Genomic DNA, 18805 nt, shown 5'->3' with positions numbered 1-18805 from the left:
GCATGTTAATTGATCCCCGCATGAACCGGCCCAGGGTTTTCCCTGTGTCTATGCAGGTTTTACCTGGGTCACATTAGCTAGCTTTTAAGCTAGGCGACCAATGGGGCGTCAGTCATGGCGCCAATTGCAGCCATGGCTGGCCAGTAAACCCCAATAGCACACGATGCACGCGCCCTTGTCCTGCATGGTTAAAAACCCGCATGGTAGAGTGTATAGGCTTCGGCCTGAGACACACTTAGGTCCTCCCCTAACCTGGACCCTCCCCTACACACTTAGAATTAACTTAGGCTAGGAAAAAAATAAAAAATGTATGAGGTCCAGCTGCGCCTTCGTGGAGGACGGACGTGTCCCGGAGCTGCTCGCCGTGAATATATAGATCGTCGACGCCCAAGCTGTGGTTAGCACTTCTTAGTGCTACCCAGCGGTGTATTGAAAGGTGCCTGTGTGCTACATGCGCACAGGCGGTAAGAGTGAGCTGCGGTGAAGTAAGTTTTGGCAACCAACAACTCGGCAACACCCGGGGAGCTAGCTCCCCTATAGCCTAGCCTGAACCCGGCTAACTTAGCCCCGGGGGACGGTCAGTGGGTGGACCCGAGCGTAGGCTACCACGACGACGACGACGACATGAGCGACGCTGTCGAGATGACAGAAAGCGAGGCCCCCTCAGGGCCTAGCACCGATCAATCCAGTGGCTGGAGTGTTGCCACTGGTAAGCGCAACAAGCGCCTGCACACGGAGGTGTCCGGTGCAGGCAGCAGCGACGACGAGGCGGGCCCCTCCCCCCCTCGCCCACAACCAACTGCAGGCCATGCCGCCGGAGCTGCGGCACCGCCCAAAAAGCTCCGAGTGAAGCCCCTGTTCGTGTTTTTAGACCAGGGGCACCAATACCCGCGTGTTTACACTGCCCTGAAACAGGCAGTAGCCGAAAAATTCACGTGCCAGAACCGCGGGCGTGACGAAATACAGGTCAACGTGGCCTCAGTCCCAGACTACCAACGAGCAGTTAAAGCACTGCAGGCCATCGGTGCCCAACACTCGGTCCTCCTTCAGAGGGACGAGGTTCCCAAGAAGTTCGTGCTGCGCGGGGTGCACCGCCACACGCCTTCCGAATTTCTCCAGGAGGAATTCCGTGCCCAAAACCTACCGGTTCAGAACCACTGGTTCCTGGAGAACCGGCAGCGCAGAGAGAAGTGCGATGCACTTGTCATCGAGGTGCCTCAGAGCTGCGACTCTGAGCGCATCTACGCCTTGAAAGAGTTCGCCGGCATGCTTGTGCGTGTTGACGACTACCGTCGCCCCTCAGGCCCCTCTCAATGTAGCGTCTGCCAGCGCTACAATCACGTTGGCAAGGCCTGCCACGCGGCCCCTGTGTGCCGGTGGTGCAGCGGGCCACACCGCGCTCCCGACTGCCCCAATGGGGGCAACCAGGAGTTCAAGAAGTGCGCTCACTGCAAAGAGGCGCACTGCGCAAACTACAAGGGCTGCCAGGTCTATAAAAAAGAGACCCGCAGGCACCTTCCGCCCCAGGTGCGCAAGCAGCGCGAGTAGCAGTCTCGCCGCAACGTGCGCGCAAACAAACAAGCTGCATCGCAGCCCCAGCCGCAACCGATGCCACGGCCCCCTCCGGGCTACTTCGGCCCCCCGAGGCAAAATCCCTGGGGCCCACCGAGGTACCCTCCTCCCCAGAGCTTAGGAGACTACCTGCAGCAGGCAGGTGGCAACAGGTTTGCGCCCCTGGAGCAACACTGTGAGCCCAGCTACAATGAGCTGGACTACCCAGTGCTTGCTAACAATCCCTGGCAGCGAAAGCAGGGGTTCAAAAAACATCCGACGGGCCACAAAAACGGCCAAGGCAAGCCCCAGCGACCCACTCAAGACAGACCCCAGCAGCCTGGCCCGGACAGGCCGCGACAGCCTGCCCAGGACAAGCTCGTGGCAGCCAAGGCTGCGCCAGCCCCGGCGAAGCGCACGACCGCGCTCTCCCGGCCGCAGGTAGCCCCAGCACCTGAGATGAGCATGGCGGTAGACGCAGCTCCAGTGCTGCCAACTGCACCGCCCGCGCCCCAACAGCAGCCAGCCTCGAAACCGGGCCTGGCTGACTTCCAGAAAGTGCTCGAGCAGTCGCGCACTTTCAACACGGATGCAAATCTGGCGGCCACAATTGTCCCCATGTGCCAGCTTATGGTCATATGGTGCGACCCATCTGTTGCCCTAACAGAAAAAGTCCACGCCATGATGGGCTTCGTCCAGACACTGGCTGCCAAGCTTAATGGCAGCTCATAATCAGGCCCAGTGTTGTATACCAACCGCGGCCCATAGTCTTAAGTCCCTCCTATTCTGGAATGCACGTGGCATTAAAAATAAACTACCGGAATTAATTCACCACTTAGAAAAATACAAAATAAAAATAGCTGCGATCAATGAAACCCACTTAACTCCGACTGATAGAATTACTATACTAAATTATGTAATCTATAGGCGCGACCGAGTTAATCAAAGAGGAGGGGGAGTAGCCCTTATTGTCCATAAAAGCATAAAACACGCTGAATGGCAGCTCCCCGATTTTCAGAATCTCGAAGCAGTAGCAATTAACTTAACTATTAACAGGCAAAACATAAAAATTATTTCTATGTATGCGCGACCAGGTAGGTCCCTGAGCGAGGCTGATCTGGACGCCCTGTATGGGGCGGCCCCGACCTTCCTCGCTTTAGGAGACATAAATGCTAAACACAGAGAGTGGAACAGCAGGCGAGCCACACAGAATGGTACAAATCTTTATAACCACCAAATAAATCACAACTACCAAATTCATGCTCCCATGGAGCCCACACACGACACTGGGCGTGTGGGGGTTCTCCCAGATGTTCCGGACATCGTTATTAATAAACGTGTGAACTCGGGATTCGAACTCGAAGTTGTACACGACTTAACGTCTGACCACTTCCCTGTTCATTTAATTTTTGACGACGCAAATGTCGAATCGAACCCACCTCGTAAAGTCAGGGACTACAAAAATGCAGATTGGGTTAGTTTTAAAAATTTTTTGTCATTAAATCTTTCAGAACTTGACGAAATAAATAATAGTGATAATCTAGAAAACGCTATAACCTCTTTTACCGCGAAAATTCAAGACGGAATTAGCCAGTGCATCCCAGAAAAGGAGGTTAAGTTAGTGCATGACGAGCTGCCAGCATACATTTGCGATATGATATCGCAAAAGAACAGACTGCGCCGCGAATACACACGGCGACGCACGCACATTACCAAACGCAGAATCAACGAGCTTCAAACTGCTATATCAGATGAACTCTCGTTGTGGCGTAGCAGCCAGTGGGAAGCCAAAATCGCGAAGCTCAATGTACAGGACGGGAGTGCCTGGGCAATGACTAAGCGAATTTTGAATAAATTTGATAAAATTCCACCCCTCCAAACAAACAATGGACTTGCATTTCTTCCCCAGGACAAGGCGCATGCTTTCGCAAGCACCTTAGAAACAGCATTCCAGCCCAATTTGCAGCCTTGTGACAGGCCATTCACTGCACAAATTTACCGCGAACTCCGCGCTAAACTGCACCAGCCCACTATCTCTGAGCCTCTCCCCACCCAGGCCCAAGAAATTAAGCGCGCTATCAAGAATATGAAGCCGCGAAAAGCCCCTGGGAACGACGGCATACAAGCAGTTGTTCTCAAACAGCTTCCAGACGAAGCCTTAGAATATCTGGCTGAATGCATTAATGCAATGCTCAGACTGAATATTTTTCCCTCCCAGTGGAAGGAAGCTAAAGTAATAGTCTTCCACAAGCCGGGCAAGGATAAAACACTGCCCCAGAATTACAGGCCAATAAGCCTCTTAAGTACTGTGTCTAAAGTTGCGGAGCGCATAATTTTACACAGACTCAAAGTACACATACACGAACAAAACTTGCTGCCAAATGAGCAATTTGGCTTTCGCAGTGCTCATTCGACTACCCACCAACTGGTCCGTCTTACTGAAGAGATAACCAGCGCATTCAACGTCCAAGACTACGTAGTTGCTACGTTTCTCGACGTAGAAAAGGCCTTTGATAGAGTTTTTCATGCAGGGCTCATACATAAAATGTATGCAGCAAACTTCCCGGATTGCTACACTAAACTCATAGCATCCTATCTAGCAGGCAGAACCTTTAGAGTGTCATCTGAAGGGGCAACGTCTGACCTAAAATTAATTAAAGCCGGAGTGCCGCAGGGCAGCATCCTAGGCCCTGTACTATTTAATATATATGTGCGTGACATGCCTCGCCCCGCACACAGACTAGTCAAGCTAGGCTGCTATGCAGACGACACTGTACTGTATAGCAGATATCATAACCTACAGCTAGCCACTACCAGGCTCCAGACTGCGCTCACTGAAATTGAACAGTGGTGTACAGCCTGGCGCATAAAAGTAAACACGACCAAGTCTGAGGCGATTGTGTTTACACGCAAAAACCTCCCGCCAGCCGACAACAGGCCGCAACTACGCCTATTTGATGAGCCAATCCCTCACAAGGACGTAGTTAAATACCTAGGAGTCCACATGGATAGGAAACTCCTGTGGAGACAGCACATTGACATTAAAAAAACCCAAGCTCAGGTTAGAATGCGCGCATTATATCCTGTAATGAGCAGGCGATGTGGCAGCACAGTCAAAAATGGATTACTGCTCTACAAAGCTCTCATACGCCCGATAATCACGTATGCAGCCCCAGTCTGGGCTACTGCAGCATACTGCCATCTAATAAAACTGCAGCGAGTTCAGAATAGATGCATTCGAATCGCTGCAGACGCCCCGATATACTGTCCAGTAGAGAACTTGCACAGTGAAACTAACACTGAAACTTTGCAAGATTTTTATATCCGCACAACCCAAAATTTTTACGATAAATGCGTAAATAATTTAAATCCACATATTTCCTCCCTTGGAAACTATGATCTAAATAATACACAGAAGTATAAGCTTCCGAAATCAATCCTGGCGCACCGCCCGCCGTAGCTGCGGGCGAGGCGCCCCCTGATTGGCCGAGCCTGACAGCCAACCAGCGCACGACCCCCCCCCCCCCAAACAAAACTAGTTGCCGGCGCTCGGAGCAGCGCAGTACCTCCCCGGCTCCGTGCGCGCACACTCGCGCGCGGAGCTCGCGTCACCCAAACAGCTCATAGAACATATTATGAGTAGAGCCTTCCCACTAGGCTTACACGGCGCCCTCCAGCCAACACACAATTACATGCACGACCAACCTGTTTGAATGCTAATTCAAAATGGTCCGAAGCATGCGGGTGGTGGTTCGGCTCCCAGGAGTTCACTGCCTGACATGTTAGGGCTGACTCTCTATGACTGATGGGCATGGCCGGCCTGGTTGGTTTCACCCCCAGTGCTGGTTGTGTTTCTGAAAGACATGAGATTTTGAATTACTGACTACTGCTTTCGCATAGGCATTTAACCTACAAGGTTTCACTTCAACTCATAGCTTATTTAAATAATTTAATTATTTAAACCCACACAAGGCAGCTCGAAACTTAGATTAAATTTATTTAAATACTCGGAGGGCTGAGTAATTTAAATAATAGTAAATTAGATGCTACTCTGCTGTGCCGCCAGCTGTCAGTGCAAATAAACACCGTTGAAGCTGACCTTGCCAACGAGTGGAATGCTGCAGCAAATGGTGGGTGCAGTAGGGTGGTATATTATATATTATATTATATTACATTCTATTTTAAGTATAATATTAAGTATTAATTAATAGGATTCCGACCGTGTGCCTGACCACGTCCTGCGGTGCAAATATGCAACATTGGACTAGCCAATGATTGACATGCCCAGGCTGGCAGCATCATGTGTCGGAATTAAGGCCCCACACCCCCACTACACTCGTTGCGCCGATCGCTGAACCAGTCGCGTTTTGACCCAGCGGGGTTCTAATGAAACCAGTCGCGTTTTTGGCCCATCGGGGCCCTAATGAACTACACACATATGTCCTGACTGTCCCTTAGATTAAAATATATTTAGTGAACATAATAGGTGTCTGACCATGTGCCTGACCACGTCCTGCGGTGCAAATATGCAACATTGGCCTAGCCGATGATTGACATGCCCAGGCTGGCAGCACAATGTGTCGGGCATGCATGACCGTGGCAGCTGGGGCAACCTGGGAGCTGCGGTCATATATATACAGCTGCAATATGTACTTCTTTTTCAGCTAACCTGGCTGGCTGGCAGCCTGGCGGGAAACGACTAAAGTCGCCCCCTAAAAACCAGTCCTACCAAACTAAAATGCGGACAGAAATGTCCAAGTGCCCGCCCTTGCTTAGTAGACATTTTCTACTCTTCCAACTCTTCTTCCTGAGCCATCCTTCTACTCCCGTAACCAACCAGCATGAAATTAATGCATGAATTTTTGCATCCCGCATGTCAGTGCCCAGGGTTTTCCCTGTGTCTATGCAGGTTTTACCTGGGCCCAACTTATCTAGTATAGTCTAGTATAGTCAAGTGAGGGGAGTTAGTCATGGCGCCAATTGCTGCCATGGCTGGCCAATCCCCCTCCTTAGCACATATGCATGTTCCCTTCTCTGCATGGTACCCCCTGCATGATTAGAGCGTATAGGCTTCGGCCTGAGACGCACTTAGAGTCTCTCCCTAACCCGGACCCCTCCCAATACACTTAGTTTAACTTAGGTTAGAAAAAAAAAATAAAATAAAAATGGAAAAAGGCGCCTTCGTTGAGGACGGACGTGTCCCGGAGCTGCTCGCCGTGAACCTCTAGAGATCGACGAAGCCCAAGCTGTGGTTAGCACTTCTTAGTGCTACCCACCGGTTTTGAAAGGTGCCTGTGTCCTACATGCGCACAGGCGATAAGAGTAAGCTGCGGTGTGAGTAAGTTTTGGCAACCAACAACTCGGCAACACCCGGGGAGTTATATCCCCTACAGCCTAGCCTGAACCCGGCTAACTTAGCCCCAGGGGACGGTCAGTGGGTGGACCCGAGCGCCAGGTACTACGACGACATGAGCGACACTGTCGAGATGGCAGATAGCGAGGCCCCCTCAGGGCCTAGCAACGACCAGTCAAGTGGCTGGACTGTTGCCACTGGCAACCGTAGCAAACGTCTGCACACGGAGGTGTCCGGTACAGGCAGCAGCGACGACGAGGCGGGCCCCTCCCCCCCTCGCCCGCAACCAACTGCAGGCCATGCCGCCGGAGCTGCGGCACCGCCCAAGAAACTTAAAGTGAAGCCCCTGTTCGTCTTCTTGGACCAGGGGCACCAATACCCAAGGGTGTACACCACCCTCAAGCAGGCCCTGGCAGAAAAGTTCACCTGCCAGAACCGCGGCAAGGACGAGATCCAGGTTAATCCTGCGTCCGTCCCGGACTACCAAAGGGCAGTCCAGGCCCTTAAGGCAATAGGCGCCCAGCACTCCGTCCTTCTTCAGCGGGACGAAGTGCCCAAGAAGTTTGTGCTGCGCGGGGTGCACCGCCACACACCATCCGAATTCCTTCAGGAGGAATTCAGCTCCCTGAATCTGCCGGTCCAGAACCACTGGTTCCTGGAGAACCGGCAGCGACGAGAAAAGTGCGACGCACTCGTGACAGAGGTGCCTCAGAGCTGCGACTCTGTGCGCATCTACGGCCTCAAGGAGTTCGCCGGCATGCTTGTGCGTGTCGATGACTACCGTCGCCCTTCAGGCCCCTCCCAATGCAGCATATGCCAACTCTTTTTCCTGAGCCATCCTTCTACTCCCGTAACCAACCAGCATGAAATTAATGCATGAATTTTTGCATCCCGCATGTCAGTGCCCAGGGTTTTCCCTGTGTCTATGCAGGTTTTACCTGGGCCCAACTTATCTAGTATAGTCTAGAATAGTCAAGTGAGGGGAGTTAGTCATGGCGCCAATTGCTGCCATGGCTGGCCAATCCCCCTCCTTAGCACATATGCATGTTCCCTTTCTGCATGGTACCCCCTGCATGATTAGAGCGTATAGGCTTCGGCCTGAGACGCACTTAGAGTCTCTCCCTAACCCGGACCCCTCCCAATACACTTAGTTTTAAACTTAGGTTAGGAAAAAAAAAAAATGTATGAGAGCTACTACATAATCCCGCACATTAAATGCGCTAGTTATTTCTTCCGTTAGGCGGACTAGCTGTTGTACAGTCGAGTGTGCACTACGAAAACCGAATTGCTCGTCAGGCAATATGTTATTTTCTCGTATGTGTGTTTTAAGTCTGTTCAATAATATACATTCTGCTACTTTAGAGAGTGTATTTAGTAGGCTAATTGGGCTATAGTTTTGCGGCAAGGATTTGTCTTTTCCTGGCTTATGAAATACTATAACATTAGCCTCTTTCCATTGTGTCGGATAGTAGTGTAGTGTTAGCATAGCATTTATGCATGCTGCTAAGTATTCGAGTGTTTCATCTGGTAGTTGTTTTAGGACGATAGCCTGTATACTATCATTCCCCGGGGCTTTTCTAGGTCGCATGCGTTTAATAACACGTTTGACTTCTTGCGCTAGTGTAGGGACTGGTTCTGCAACTACAGGTTGTTGTAGTTTCAGGCGCAATTCCCTGTATATTTGGGCAGTGAATTGTCTGTCGCACGGCTGATTGTGAGGCCAAACGCAGCTTCAAGTGTATTCGCGAAGGCTTCTGCCTTATCACGGGGTTGGAAGGCAATACCAGCGTCTGTTTGTAGTGGTGGTATTTTATCTGTTTTATTTAGGAAACTTCTGGTCATAGTCCAGGCACTATTGTCCTGGATTTTGAGCCTAGAAATTTTTGCGTCCCATGTGCTCGCTCGCCAAAGGGCAATTTCGTCTGATATTACTGTTCGTAATTCATTTATTCGGCGCTTGGTTTCAACGAGCTCTGTGACACCCGGGGAGTTAGATCCCCTACAGCCTAGCCTGAACCCGGCTAACTTAGCCCCGGGGGACGGTCAGTGGGTGCGCTAGAGTGTGAGGCACGGACTTAGTATGACAGAAATGGACGACACAATGCCCTCCCCTCAGGAGGATGCAACCGATGGCGACTGGCAGACAGTCGCCACGAAAAAGGCGAAGAGGTCGCACCACGAGATGGCGGCCTCTTCCTCGACCGAGCAGGCGGGCCCCGCCCCCCCCAACCAACAGCCACCTGCGGAAGCGCCCAAGGCCCCTCGCGTCAAGCCACTATACGTGTTCCTTGACCAGGGGCACCAATACCCGCGAGTGTACCATGCACTCAAAAACGCCCTCACCGAGCGCTTCACCTGCACGAACCGCGGGAAGGACGAAATCATGGTCCACACCGCCACCATCGCGGACTACACGCGCGCGATCAAGGCCCTTCAGGCCATTGGTGCGCAGCATTCGGTGCTTCTGCAACAGCACGAAGTACCGAAAAAATTCGTACTGCGCGGCGTACACCGTCACACACCAACGGACTTCCTACAAGAGGAGTTCGCCGCACTGAACTTGCCCGTCCAGAACCACTGGTTCCTGGAGAACAGGCGAAGGCGGGAGAAGTGCGACGCCCTCGTCATCGAGGTGCCGCAGTCGTGCGACTCCGCCATAATACAGGCTCTGCGCGAATTCGCTGGAATGCGGATTCGCGTGGACGACTACAGGCGACCGAAGGGCCCTGCGCAGTGCAGCAACTGCCAATGTTTTAACCACGTGGGCATAGGCTGCAGCGCGGCACCAGTTTGCAGATGGTGCAGTGGCCCGCACTGCGCCACTGAATGCCCGCACGGGGGCCAGCAGGAGCACAAAAAGTGTGCTCACTGCAAGGAACCGCACTGCGCCAATTTCAAGGGGTGCAGTGCGTACAAGAAGGAAACTCGGAGGCACCTTCCCCCCCAAGAACGAAAGAAGCGGGAGCTGCAGTCCCGCCGCGACATGCGCGACAACACGCGCGCCACCAACCAGCCCCAGCCTCAACAGCAGACACCGCAGGGACATCACGCCCCCCCAAGACACAACCCCTGGGGCCCACCGTCGTCGTGCTTCGGCGACTACCTGGCGCAGGCCAGCGGGAGCCGGTTTGCGCCCCTGCAGCAGCACTGGGAGCCCAGCCACAATGAGCTGGACAACCCAGTGCTTGCCAACAACCCGTGGCAGAGGAAGAAGGGGTTCAAGAAGAACCCCACGGGCCACAAAAATGGCCAAGGAAAGCCCCCGCGCCCCACCCAGGACAGGCCCCGACAGCCCGCCCAGGACAAGCTGACAGCCACCAAGCCAGCTCCCACACCGGCGAAGAGAACGCCAGCCCCCACCCAGCCGCAAGCCGCACCCGTGGCAGCAATGGCAGTCGATGCAGCACCAGAGCTGCCAACTGCCCAGCAGACACCGTCCACCAGCGCCCAGGCACCGCAGCTCGCGGACATCCAGGCGGTCATCCACTCCCACGAGGCCATCATAGGCAACGCCCAACTGCAGAGTGCCATCGGCCCTCTGTGCCAGCTTCTAGTCATCTGGCTAGACACGTCCAAATCCATGGCCAACAAAATACGTGCCACCATGGATTGCGTGTGTGCGCTTGCTGGGGTCGTCGTCGATGACCTACAATAATTCGGCACCAAATTGCAGTACACACGCAGCCACTAGTCTTAAGTTACATTCCCTCCTCTTCTGGAATGCACGCGGCATTAAAAATAAACTACCGGAATTTATTAACCACCTGGATAAATATAAAATAAAAATAGCTGCGATAAACGAAACGCATCTGACTCCGACAGACAGGCTGACAATATTAAATTATGTCATTTATAGGCGTGATCGAGACGCACGAGGCGGCGGAGTAGCCCTTGCTGTACACACTAGTGTACAACTCACTGCCTGCCAGCTCCCGGATTTCCAACAACTGGAGGCTATAGGAATTAATTTAAACATAAATCGGCAACAAATTAAATTAATTGCAATGTACGCCCCACCAGGCAGGTCCCTCAGCGAGGCAGACCTGGATACTTTATATGGAGCGGCCCCGAGCTTCCTTGCTGTAGGCGATATAAATGCAAAACACATAGAGTGGAACTGCAGGCGCGCTACAGCGAACGGCAGACTACTCTACACTCACCAACTCAACAAAAACTACACTGTACACGCTCCCTCAGAGCCCACGCATGACTCTGGTCGACTGAACGACATGCCTGATATTTTAGATATCGCCCTGAACAAACGTGTCAACACGGGATTCGAACTCGAGGTTGTACACGACATGTCATCGGATCATTTCCCTGTACATTTAAAATTTGATGATGCAAATATAGACTCCAACCAGCCACGAAAAATCAGGGACTATAAAAACGCGGACTGGCAACAATTTAAAAACTATTTAGCAGTAAATCTCCCCGACGCGGCCGAAATAACTATTGAAAACAGCGATAATTTAAACTCCGCGATATTAGAACTAACAGAAAAAATCCAGGATGGTATTAGCCAGTGCATCCCAGAAAAGGAGGTTAGGTTAGCACACGACGAGCTGCCAGAATACATCCGCAGCTTGATTTCACAAAAAAATCGACTGCGGCGTGAATACACACGGCGTCGTACACAAGAGACGAAACGCCGAATAAACGAACTACAAACAATCATTTCAGATGAAATCTCACTCTGGCGAGGCAGCCAGTGGGAAACTAAAATCGCGCGACTCGACACCCAGGACGGAAGTGCCTGGACAATGACGAAGCGGATTTTAAATAAATCGGACAAAATCCCGCCCCTTGAAACAAACAATGGTGTAGTTTTTCAGCCCTGAGATAAGGCACAAGCTTTCGCCGACACACTGGAAGCAGCATTCCAGCCCAACATGCAGCCCTGCGACAGGATATTCACGGCGCAAATTTACCGCGAACTCCGTGATAAATTGCGACTGCCCACAACCTCTGAGCCTTTACTTACACAGGCACAAGAAATAAAGCGCGCTATCAAGAAAATGAAGCCGCGAAAAGCTCCCGGGAATGACGGCATACAGGCTGTTGTTCTCAAACAACTCCCGAACGAAACACTCGAATATCTAGCCGAGTGCATAAATGCAATGTTTCGGTTAAACATTTTTCCCTCACAATGGAAAGAGGCTAGAGTTATAGTCTTTCACAAGCCAGGTAAAAATAAAACACTGCCACAGAATTACAGACCTATCAGTCTGCTAAGTACTGTGTCTAAAGTCGTGGAGAGTATTATACTACACAGACTTAATGTACACATCCACGAGAATAACATACTGCCGGATGAACAGTTCGGCTTTCGCAGTACACACTCGACAGTACATCAGCTCGTGCGCCTGACAGAAGAAATCACAAGCGCATTTAATATACAGGATTATGTAGTCGCTACGTTTATAGACGTAGAGAAAGCCTTCGACAGAGTATTTCATGCGGGGCTAATCTACAAACTCTACCAAACAGGATTTCCAGACTGTTATATTAAACTAGTCGCGTCCTATTTAGCAGACAGAACCTTTAGAGTATCTACTGAAGGAGCTCTATCAGACATAAAACAAATAAGAGCAGGTGTACCGCAGGGAAGCATCTTAGGCCCTGTACTCTTTAATATATATGTCAGTGACATGCCACGCCCCGCACACCGACTAGTAAAGCTGGGCTGTTATGCAGATGACACAGTGCTGTATAGCAGGTCCCACAACCTCCAGCTAGCTACCAACAGACTGCAAGTCGCGCTCACTGAGTTCGAACAATGGTGCACGACTTGGCGTATAAAAGTAAATACAACGAAATCAGAGGTTATTGTATTTACTCGTAAAAATCTCCCGCCTGTAGAACACAGGCCGCAAATACGTTTGTTTGACGAACAAATACCGCATAAGGATGTAGTGAAATATCTAGGTGTTCACATGGATAGGAAACTACTCTGGCGCAATCACATTGACACTAGGCGAGCGCAAGCGCAGGCTAGGATCAGTGCACTATACCCAGTAATGAGTAGACGATGCGGCAGCAAGGTTAAAACCGGCCTACTGCTGTACAATGCACTAATACGCCCAATAATTACATATGAAGCCCCAGTCTGGGCAACAGCTGCCCCCACACACCTAATAAAACTGCAGCGGATTCAGAATAGGTGCATTCGAATCGCCACAGACGCCCCACGATACTGCCCTGTAGAAGCATTGCATCGTGAAACCGAGTCAGAGACTTTGCAAGACTTTTACACTCGTACAACACAAACTTTTTACGATAAATGCGTAAATAGTTTAAATCCGCATATTTCCTCACTCGGAAATTATGATCCCGACGAAACACAAAAATATAAACGCCCGAAATCCATCCTGGCGCATCGACCACCGTAGTGGCCCGTGATTGGCTGGAGGCTCCGGCCAATCACAGCGCACCTGCGCTCAGCCGAGGCCCGACCCCAACTCTGTGGTTGCGGACTGGCGAGAAAATTCTGCTTAAGAATCGCGCAGTTTTTACACTCGTATTTCTGGCAGCTCCAGACTTAGTATTAAGCATTTTAATTTCTTAAGACATAACTTTAAGTCCTAATATTAGCATTAAGTAATAAAATTCTGAACATGTGCCTGACCACGTCCTGGAGTGCAAATATGCAACATTGGACTAGCCAATGATTGACATGCTCAGGCTGGCAGCACATTGTGACTGAATTAAATTCCCCCCCCCCCCCTAGCACGCAAATTTCGGCGACACACATGCTTTTTGGCCCAGCGGGGCCCTAATGAATTTTTTTGGCCCATCGGGGCCCTAATTATTTTTTTGGCCCAGCGGGGCCCTAATGAATACATCAACACACAAATTCCCCACTCTCATAGGAATGTTTATTCTTAATTATTAAGTGAGTAGACTCACTATCGAAGAATAGGTGTCCGACCATGTGCCCGACCACGTCCTGCGGTGCAAATAAGCAACATTGGACTAGCCAATGATTGACATGCCCAGGCTGGCAGCACAATGTGTCGGGCATACATGGCCGTGGTAACTGGGGCAACCTGGGTGCTGCGGCCATATAAACTCATAGTTGTAAGATGTACCTTTCTTTCTTTCAGCTCACCTGGCTGGCTGCGTTCCGGCCTCACAATCAGCCGTGCGACAGACAATTCACTGCCCAAATATACAGGGAATTGCGCCTGAAACTACAACAACCTGTAGTTGCAGAACCAGTCCCTACACTAGCGCAAGAAGTCAAACGTGTTATTAAACGCATGCGACCTAGAAAAGCCCTGGGGAATGATAGTATACAGGCTATCGTCCTAAAACAACTACCAGATGAAACACTCGAATACTTAGCAGCATGCATAAATGCTATGCTAACACTACACTACTTTCCGACACAATGGAAAGAGGCTAATGTTATAGTATTTCATAAGCCAGGAAAAGACAAATCCTTGCCGCAAAACTATAGGCCAATTAGCCTACTAAATACACTCTCTAAATTAGCAGAATGTATATTATTGAACAGACTTAAAACACACATACGAGAAAATAACATATTGCCTGACGAGAAATTCGGTTTTCGTAGTGCACACTCGACTGTACAACAGCTAGTCCGCCTAACGGAAGAAATAACTAGCGCATTTAATGTGCGGGATTATGTAGTAGCTACATTCCTGGACGTAGAAAAAGCCTTTGATCGAGTCTTTCACGCAGGTCTAATCTATAAAATGTATGAAACAGGCTTCCCTGACTGTTACATTAAATTAATAACATCTTACTTAGCCAATAGGACATTTAGAGTCACAACAGAAGGCTCTAAATCAGACATAAAACCTATAAATGCAGGCGTGCCACAAGGCAGCATTTTAGGCCCTGTTTTATTTAATATATACGTGAGCGACATGCCAAAACCTGCACACCGCCTTGTAAAATTAGGCTGTTATGCGGACGACACAGTCCTCTACAGCCGATCGCATAACCTACAATTAGCCACAAATAGGCTACAAACCGCACTGAGCTCCATGCAAGATTGGTGCACAAAATGGCGCATAAAAATAAACACTACAAAATCAGAAACTGTAATTTTCACGCGTAAAAATCTACCACCCCACGATCGCAGGCCTGAATTAAACCTGTTCGGCGACCAAATTCCCCATAAAGACGTTGCTAAATATTTAGGTGTTCAAATGGATCGCAAACTACTATACAGGATTCACATAGATTCGAAGAAGGGACAGGCACATGGCAGAATGTGTGCATTGTACCCAGTAATGAGTAGGCGCCTCGGAGGCACAGTTAAAAACGGACTGCTGCTCTATAACGCCCTCATCCGCCCAATAATTACATATGCAGCCCCTGTGTGGGCTATAGCAGCTAAATCACACCTTGCAAAACTACAGCGAATACAGAACAGATGCATTCGCATCGCTACAGACGCTCCCCGATACTGCCCAGTCGAGGCTCTCCATCGGGAAACGAACACAGAAACATTACATGATTTTTACGTCCGAACCACACAGACATTTTATGACAAATGTGCAACACACGAAAATCCACTTGTTTCATCACTAGGACAATATGATCCAGATGAAATAATTAAATTTAAGCGACCGAAAATGGTACTTGCGCACCGACCACCGTAGAGCGCTGTGATTGGCCGGACCCTCCGGCCAATCACAGCGCGCGCGCGCCCAGAGTCCGGACCCCGACCAAATGGTTGCGGACTGTTCAGAGAATTCCGTCCAGCGCCGAGTGTGGCTATACTGTAATGGGTGGCCATGCCGCTGGGCACAATACACGAGCCTGCTGGCAGCTCAAACACTTACATCAAGCTCTCACACAGCCCGTACAACACCGTTAGAAATAAAGCGTAGGAGTTGTTAGGGATCCGCGATGAAGGAGTGGGCAATTTCTCTAACCGACCGACTGCCTTTTGCTGGCGACAGGCGATCTGAAGCTATGTCCTCTCCAGAGTGTGTCCCGACACATCAACTTGCGGGTAACACAATACAAATTAATTACTCGTAGCTTCATAGCGTAGATGTTGCGGCTAGGGTCTTGCAATGACGGATCAGGTAATTTCTCTAACTGACCGACTGCCATCTTGGCGACAGGCGACCTGAAGCTATGCCTGTTCCGGAGTACGACCCAGTGCCAATACTCGCGGTTAATTAATGCAATGAACAACACCGTGCGTACACAACATATCACTCTTCTTTTTATTTTAGGTACGCGAGCTGACTGGCAGCTTGGTGGGAACAACAACATGTTGCCCCTAAAGACCAGTGCCCACCAAAACAAATGCGGACAAAAGGTCCAAGCTCCCAAATTGCTTAGTAGAATTTTTCTATCTGCCCAACTCTTCTTCCAGGACCATCCTTCTTTTCCTGTACTCAACCTGCCTGCTAATAATGCATGATATTTTTCATCCCGCATGAAAGTGCCCAGGGTTTTCCCTGTGTCTATGCAGGTTTTACCTGGGCCCAACTTATCTAGTAATTAGTCTAGAATTAAGATAGGGGAGTTAGCCATGGCGCCAATTGCTGCCATGGTTGGCCAATCCCCGAACAAAGCACACGATGCATGCCTCCCTTTCTGCATGGCTTAAACCCAGCATGATTAGGCGTAAGGGCTTCGGCCTGGGACGCACCTAGAGTCTTCCCTAACCCAGACCCCTCCCAAACAAAATACACTTAGTTTTAGTTAGGTTAGGAAAAAAAAAAATAAATTAATAAAAATGAAAAAGGAAAAAGAGGTTCCAGCTGCACCTTCGTTGAGGACGGACGTGTCCCGGAGCTGCTCGCCGTGACCTTCTAGATCGACGACGCCCAAGCTGTGGTTAGCACTTCTTAGTGCTACCCAGCTGTTTTGAAAGGTGCCTGTGTGCTGCATGCGCACAGGCGGTAAGAGTAAGCTGTGGTATAAGTAAATTTTTGGCAACCAACAACTCGGCAACACCCGGGGAGTTATATCCCCTATAGCCTAGCCTGAACCCGGCTAACTTAGCCCCAGGGGACGGTCAGTGGGTGGACCCGAGCGCCAGGTACTACGACGACATGAGCGACACTGTCGAGATGGCAGATAGCGAGGCCCCCTCAGGGCCTAGCAACGACCAATCCAGTGGCTGGAGTGTTGCCACTGGCAAACGTAACAAGCGTCTGCACACGGAGGTGTCCGGTGCAGGCAGCAGCGACGACGAGGCGGGCCCCTCCCCCCCTCGCCCGCAACCAACTGCAGGCCACACCGCCGGAGCTGCGGCACCGCTCAAGAAGCTTAGAGTGAAGCCCCTGTTCGTCTTTTTGGACCAGGGGCACACGTACCCAAGGGTGTACACCGCCCTCAAGCAGGCCCTAGCGGAAAAGTTCACCTGCCAGAACCGCGGCAAGGACGAGATCCAGGTTAATCCTGCGTCCGTCCCGGACTACCAAAGGGCAGTCCAGGCCCTTAAGCCAATAGGCGCCCAGCACTCCGTCCTCCTTCAGAGTGACGAAGTGCCCAAGAAATTCGTATTGCGCGGAGTACACCGCCACACCCCGGCCGATTTCCTCCAGGAGGAATTTGCAGCCCTGAACCTGCCTGTCCAGAACCACTGGTTCTTGGAGAACAGGCAGCGCAGGGAGAAATGCGACGCGTTAGTTATAGAGGTGCCTCAGACGTGCGACTCTGAGCGCATCTACTCCCTGACAGAGTTTGGCGGCATGCTGGTGCGTGTCGTCGACTACAGGCGCCCCTCAGGCCCTGCCCAATGCAGCGTTTGCCAACGCTATAATCATGTTGGCAAGGCCTGCCACGCAGCCCCAGTGTGCCGGTGGTGCAGCGGGCCACACCGCGCCCCCGACTGCCCCAATGGGGGCAACCCTGACCACAAGAAGTGCGCGCACTGCAAGCAGCAGCACAGCGCGAATTACAGAGGCTGCGAGGCCTACAAGAAGGAGACTCGCCGTCACCTGCCCCCCGACGTCCGCAAGAGGCGCGAGCAACAGTCTCGCCGCGACGTGCGGGAAAATAGGCGGGCTGCTGCCCAGCCTCCGCAGTCAGGCCCCTCAGGCTACCAGGGCCCCCCCTGGCAGAATCCCTGGGGCCCCCCCAGGTACCCACCGCCCGCCACTTTCGGCCAGTACATGGCCCAGGCAGGCGTCAACCCCTGGACACCTCTGCAGCAGTGCAGCCAGGGGTACAACGAGCTGGAGTACCCAGTCCTGGCCAACAACCCTTGGCTGCGCAAGCCAAGGGGGCCCCGGGGGCCCAAGAAAAATGCCACTGGCCACAAAAATGGCCAGGGCAAACCGAAGCAGCCCCCCCAGGAGAGGGCACAGCAGCCTGCTCGCGATAAGCAGCCTGCCCAGCCCAAACCGCTGGCCACTAGACTGGCTCCAGCAGCCCCGGCGCAGCGAACGCCCCCACCCAGGCAGCCCCAGGTAGCACCTGTTCCCGAGGCTGACATGCTGATCGACTTGGCCCCAGAGCAGCCGACAGCCCCGCCCATGCGCACGGAGCAGCCAGCCCAACCTGGCTTGGCTGACTTCATGCAAGTACTGCCAAAGTCGAGTACCTTTAACAAGGACTCGACTCTGGCCGAAACTATCGTCCCCTATGTCAGTTGATGGTAATATGGTGCGACCCAGCCATCTCCCTGCCTGACAAAGTCCAAGCCATGATGGGCTTCGTACAAACACTAGCTGCCAAGCTTAATGGCAGCTCGTAATCCGGCCCAGTGTTGCATACCAACCGCGGCCCATAGTCTTAAGTCCCTCCTATTCTGGAATGCACGCGGCATTAAAAAAAAACTACCGGAATTAATTCACCACTTAGAAAAATACAAAATAAAAATAGCTGCGATCAATGAAACCCACTTAACTCCGACTGATAGAATTACTATATTAAATTATGTAATCTATAGGCGCGACA

Source organism: Bacillus rossius, chromosome 10, assembly GCF_032445375.1.
Source record: "Bacillus rossius redtenbacheri isolate Brsri chromosome 10, Brsri_v3, whole genome shotgun sequence".
NCBI classification, from domain to species: Eukaryota; Metazoa; Arthropoda; class Insecta; order Phasmatodea; family Bacillidae; genus Bacillus; species Bacillus rossius.
This window is presented reverse-complemented; position numbering follows the sequence as displayed.